This window comes from Sceloporus undulatus, chromosome 2 (genome assembly GCF_019175285.1).
Source record: "Sceloporus undulatus isolate JIND9_A2432 ecotype Alabama chromosome 2, SceUnd_v1.1, whole genome shotgun sequence".
Lineage (NCBI taxonomy): Eukaryota > Metazoa > Chordata > Lepidosauria > Squamata > Phrynosomatidae > Sceloporus > Sceloporus undulatus.
In genome coordinates, this window is record NC_056523.1 from 188,865,350 (window position 1) to 188,871,349 (window position 6,000).

Here is a 6,000-nt window from a genome sequence, read left to right on the forward strand (position 1 = left end):
GTAACCATACCTAGACATATCTCAACAAATGCTATTAGCCAAAAAGCCTCTCTGAAAACTCCCTAAAGTGTAGCATCTACTACATCTTATAGTGGGGAACATGGCATACTGGAAATGTTTTGCAATACGCTTGCATTCTCTGCAGAAATCAGGACATAAAAGCCGGCATCCCATACCCTCTAATAGTTCACAGATGAAAACTGGAACAGCTGTGTCCAAGCAACATCATAGGATGGTCAAGATGGCAAAAGTTATTAATGAAGAAGAATACATAAGCTATGGCCCCATACAGACAGGCCAAAATAAAGCTGCTTTGGGTCACTTTGGATTTATGCTGTTTAAATTATGCATGCATATCAAGAGTCCAGGAGCTGTGCCAAAGCCATGATCCAGTCCTAAGGACTGGAGCGCAGCTTTGGCGCAGCTTCCGAACTTTTGATATGCATGCATAATTTAAACAGCATAAATCCAAAGTGACCCAAAGCAGCTTTATTTTGGTCTGTCTGTATGGGGCCTATGAGAGGCAGATTGCGCCTGCTTTGGTATGGTTGTGAGAGAGGCATATAAGAGCAGAAAGATAGCATTTAGCAATAGCAATAGCATTTACATTTTTATACCGATTAATAGTAAACTCGGTAGTCTCTAAGCGGTTTACAATTTATAAACCAGCATGTGTGCTTCTGGGGAAATAATACACTATAAGTAGGGAGTAGGAGGCAGCTACACCTTGCTAGTAGGGATGTGATTAATGTTGCTGTTCATGAAACATATGGGATTTGGGTTTTCTCAATGCTTGGCTCAAGTATTTATGAGCTCTGAAATTTGGCACATGCTTGTCTGAAGTGTGAAAATTTGCAGGTACTTAATTTGAACAAGAATTAATGGGGCGGACACTACCATGGGAGCTTCGATGTTCAGGTAATTTTTATTGCTTAAGTAATAAAATAATACTTAAGCTATTCATTTTCATTGTATGAGTCTCAACCAATTGAATTACTCCACTGGGCTGAAGGAGGGAAGAGGGAGAGGGAGGAATTCCTTTCTAAAGGTAAACACAAGCCATCTTTCTTGTTAGATACTGTGGAAGGGAAAGACAGCCAAGTGTTTTGTTGTCCGTTCCAATCACCACCAAAAGATCCATTATAGTGTAAAATCATAAAATTATAAATATGCATGTGTGTTTCATGTGCATCTGGCATTGTACATCAGCTTGCACAAATATAGTAGGATCACCTAGATAACTTGATATTGCTCATTTTAATAGTGTTAGACTCAGTTAAAACAATTTTAATTACTCCACTGGACTGCAAGAGGAGAGAGGGAATTCCATTCTAAAGATAAACATAGGCCATTCTTCCTTGAATAGAGTTTTATGGAGGTGTTTTTTTTTTTGTTCACACCACTAATTGCAAGAAGAGTCAGAACGTTGTATAGTCCGCATTCTTCGAGTATTTTTCAGGAATAGTTTGGCTTCTGTATAAGGAATGACTAAGTTGAAATATCTTGCTGTTCACAGAAGAGGGAAAACAATAATAAAATTTCTCACCCTTTTCAAGGATGGGAAGAATAAAGGGAGAAATTTACATCATTACTTGCTAATGCCATCTCTTTGTTCAGTATTTGATGGTAGGGACTACCAGCTGAACTGGGTGCCATGCATGGTCACAGACTATACACTTAAGGTGTCTTCACCCACCAGGATGTACAGTGGACCCTTGTTATACGCTGGGGTTTGGTTCCAAGATCCCGTGTATAACAAAATCCGTGTATGCTCAAGTACCATTAAATATAATGACATAGAAAAATGGTGTCCCTTATAAAAAATGGAAAATCAAGATTTGATATTTGAAATTTATACTTTTTTTGAACATTTTCAAACCGTGTATACTTGAATCCGCATATAAAAATCCGTGTATAAGAAGGACCGACTGTATTATGAGGATAGTTAGGATGATTTCCCTGGTTGTAACATTGCGTTGCATACTGTGCAACATGGCCCTGAGGTACGAGAGATGCCCATCATGCCAAGGTGCTTTTAAGGTCTTAGTGAGCACTGAAGAGAAATCAGCACTGTACCAGGACCAACATCCCATGGCATCATGGTCCAGAGTTCTTTTCAGGGCCTGGAAATAAGCATACAGCACCCATGAGAGCAATGATAGTGGCTACTACTATCAGGCTGCTGGGTAAAGATGAGCTGGCTGACTGGGAAACACATCCTATACAGTGGTACCCCGGGTTACGAAATTAATTCGTTCCGCCGCCGCTTTCGTAACCCGGAATACTTCGTAAGCCGAAAAAGCCATAGGCGCTAATGGGGAAAAGCCGCGATTTCGTGTGAAATAGCGCCGAAAAGCACCAAAAAATTTTTCGTAACCCGAAAAAACCTTCGTAACCCGGAACAGTTTTTTTAAAGGGATTTTTTTCGTAACCCGAAAATTTCGTAAGGCGGCGCATTCGTATCCCGAGGTAACACTGTACTCAGAAGGCATGCTAATCAGCTTGGGACTTTTTTCTTACCTGGGTCCCTTTTACACTACACAAATGTAGCATCATTACCCCACTTCAATTGCCATGGCTGAACCCCCTGCAACCCTATGGTTTGTAGACTGGTGGGTTTCCAGAGCCATCTGGCTGAAAATTCTAAATACCTCTCCTTAAACCACAAGACCCAGGATTCTATAGGACAGCTGAAGAGGAACGATAGTACTATAATTGTATAGGGTGAAAGGGCCTCAGGAGGGCTTTGACCATTATCTCCTATATCTCACCCTGCGTCCTAAAGAGGGAGCTACTAAGGCTGTTGGAATAGGAAACTTTGGCATTGTTATGGATTGTGTGTCATGATGCAGTATGTATCTTAAGGGAGTGTCTCTGGACTGCTGCAACATCACTGACTTTGTCTATATCTGCATAAGGCTAGCAGAGTTCATGAGTGAGCTCTGGTAGAGATTCTGATTATACCAAGAACACATTTGTCATTTATCATTTCTCTGTTTTTCTTTTGTTTTTTTGCATTCGCCTTCCCACCTGGGCTTAAGTGGGCATGGTGGATGTTCCTCCAGTGTATCTCTGGATCCAGTTGGAGGGGTTTCTTACTATCATTTGAACCTGCTATATAAATTCAACTTATTGATGATTGTACAGCAAGGAGTACACAACTCCCATGTTGCAAAAGCTCTACTGGCTACCAGTCCATTTCTCAGCATAATTCAATGTGATGGTTAGGACTTTAAAGCCTCACATGACTCAGGCCCAGGTAATTTGAAGGACTGTATTCTCCCTTATGAACCAGCCCACACTCTGAGATCTGCTGGGAATGCTCTTCTCTCTCTGCCAGCACCCTCACAGACACATCTGATGGGAACATGGAAGACGACCTTTTCAGTGCCAGCCCACACTGAGAGACTAGACTGGTACCCTCCCTACTTTCTTTTTGCAGACAAGGAAATACCTTTTGTCTTATTCCGACAGGTATTTGAGGAGTGATTATATAAAGCCCATATTACACAATGTGCTGGCTATTGGTAATTGTTGTGCTGGTGTGTGACTGAATTATATATGTTTTAACCTGGTTTTAATTTAATGGTGTTTTAACTTTTGTATCTTCTGGGTTTTAACGTTTTTTTAAAAAAAACTATTATAAGCCACTTTGAGTCAGAATCTGTGGAAAAGTCAGGATATAAATAAATACAATGATAGAAGTGGGCCCCATGGTAACTGCTGGAGTTTGGTTCCAGGACCCCCTATGGATACCAAAATCCATGTATGCTCAAGTGCCACTAAATACAATGGCATAGAAACATGGTTTGCTGTATATAAAATGGCAAAATCAAGGTTTACATTTTGGGGTGTGTGTGTGTGTGTATTCAAACTGTGGATTCTTAAATCCATGGATAAAGAATCCATGGATATGGAGGGCCTACAGTCATGGGAAAGCCATGCCTTGGCAGTGGGAAATGGCTGTTGTGACCATTCCAAAAAAAGAAAAGCAATGTGTTTCTTCTCCCATCTATCTTAGTCAGTAGTTGCTAATAAGCCATCCTGGATCTGCAAAATAAGATCTTCTGTGCTCCTCCATTGCAGCAATTAACACTTCTAGGAACAGGAATGGAAATAGTTTGGCCCCATGGAATCTAGCCAGTTCCCAGTGGACACAGTGTAGGTTTCTACCTCCTGAGTCCAGCAGCAAACACCAACAGTTTGCCAACATACTTTTTTTTTTAATGACATCAAAAATCTGAGCGCTTGACTGTTCTTTTCCAGTAGTTTGCCCATGCTGTTGCTTTTGGAAATGACATTTCAAAAATTATTCTGCTGATTATGATGTTGATAATAAAATTTCTCTCTAGCCTTGTTGATCAAAGAACTGGTTGTTTCACCCTTAGAGAGGGAGTCAGTTCCTACCAGTGTTAAACATCAGATGAAGTCTTTTGGTAGCTGATGCACACTACACACATTTAAAAGTTACAGCCCAACTCCATACCACCTTCTGCTCTTGCATAATTTCAAATAATTTAAATCCATCCTCAAATTAAAGGTTCCTGGCATCTTCTCCTTGAAATATTATTGTACATTGGGCCCTTGGTATCCACTTGGGTTTGGTTTTAGGAAACCTTCCCCCCATGGATGCTCAATTTCTATTATATACAATAGCATAGTAAAATGATGTGCCTTATAAAAATTATAATTATAAATTGTGTCCGCTATAAAAAATGTTTTAAAAATATTTTCAGGCCATGAATGGTGCAACTGTAGATGCAGAATTCTTTGGATAAAGAAGGACTGCAATGTATTGGTTTCTCAGTCTATCAGGTGTTACAGAATCAAATTTTGTAATACTGTACTGGTTATTTAGATTCTGTCCAAGAATCTAGGACTGTTGTTGTTGTTTGCCTCCAAGTCATTTTCGACTTATGACAACCCCAAGGCAATCCTATCATGGGATTTGCATGGCAAGATTTGTCCAGAGTAGGTGTGCCATTGCCTTTCCTTGTGGCCGAGAGCATTTGATGTGTCCAAGGTCACCCAGTGGGCTTCATGGCCAAATTGAGAATCGAACCCTGGTCTCCAGAGTCATAGGCCATTATCAGATGAGGCTTGAACTGGGGGACTTCAGCACTGGGCGGTTCGAATTAACGTTATTTCGCTCAATACGATCATACCTGGGAGCCCCTACGAATTGGCAGGATTTAAATTGGCCAACACGCATTCGCGCGAAGTGTATTCAGTGCAGAATGCATAGTCACACCGGTGCTCAACATGAGGATTGGGCGATTCGTGTCGGCCCCCTCGCACATGCTCAGTGGTGCCCTGCATGGGTTGCGACCTAAAACGCTTCCGGGGTGAAAGGGGAGGTCCCGTCATGACAGCCCGGTAAACAGCTGGAGAGCCAGCTCATGCACATGAACAATCGCGATACAACGTGCCCTCTGTACATTCCTCTCTGTTTCCTCTCTACATTCCTGCTTGGTTTTAACGTTACCATGACCTTCCCTTGCAACAAATTAGCAATGCCCGGTTGTACGTGTGTGTGTGTGTGAGTGAGTGAATATGTATTCTGGGGGGGGGAGCACCAGTTCCAGCGGCTGTCAAAGAGGCTGGATGGCCATCTAATGGGGATGCATTTTTCCTCCCCTGCCTCGCAGCTTGGGAGCCGGCATAAGCTGCATCCCAAGAAGGCAAGAGGCGCGGGGCCGCTAGAATCGCGGCGATCGCCGCCGTTCCAGCGGCCCCCGCGCCTCTTGCCTTCTTGGGATGCACCCTATGCTGGCTCCCAAGCCGGGAGGAGGAGGAGGAGGCTGTCGGAACCACGATTCCAGCGGCCCCCCGCGCCTCTTGCCTTCTTGGGATGCAGCTTATGCTGGCTCCCAAGCCGAGAGGCTGAAGAGGGAGCCGCTGGAACCGCCACCCCCGCTTCCCTGGATGCAGCTTATGCTGGCTCCCAAGCCGAGAGGCTGAAGAGGGAGCCGCTGGAACCGCCACCCCCGCTTCCCTGGA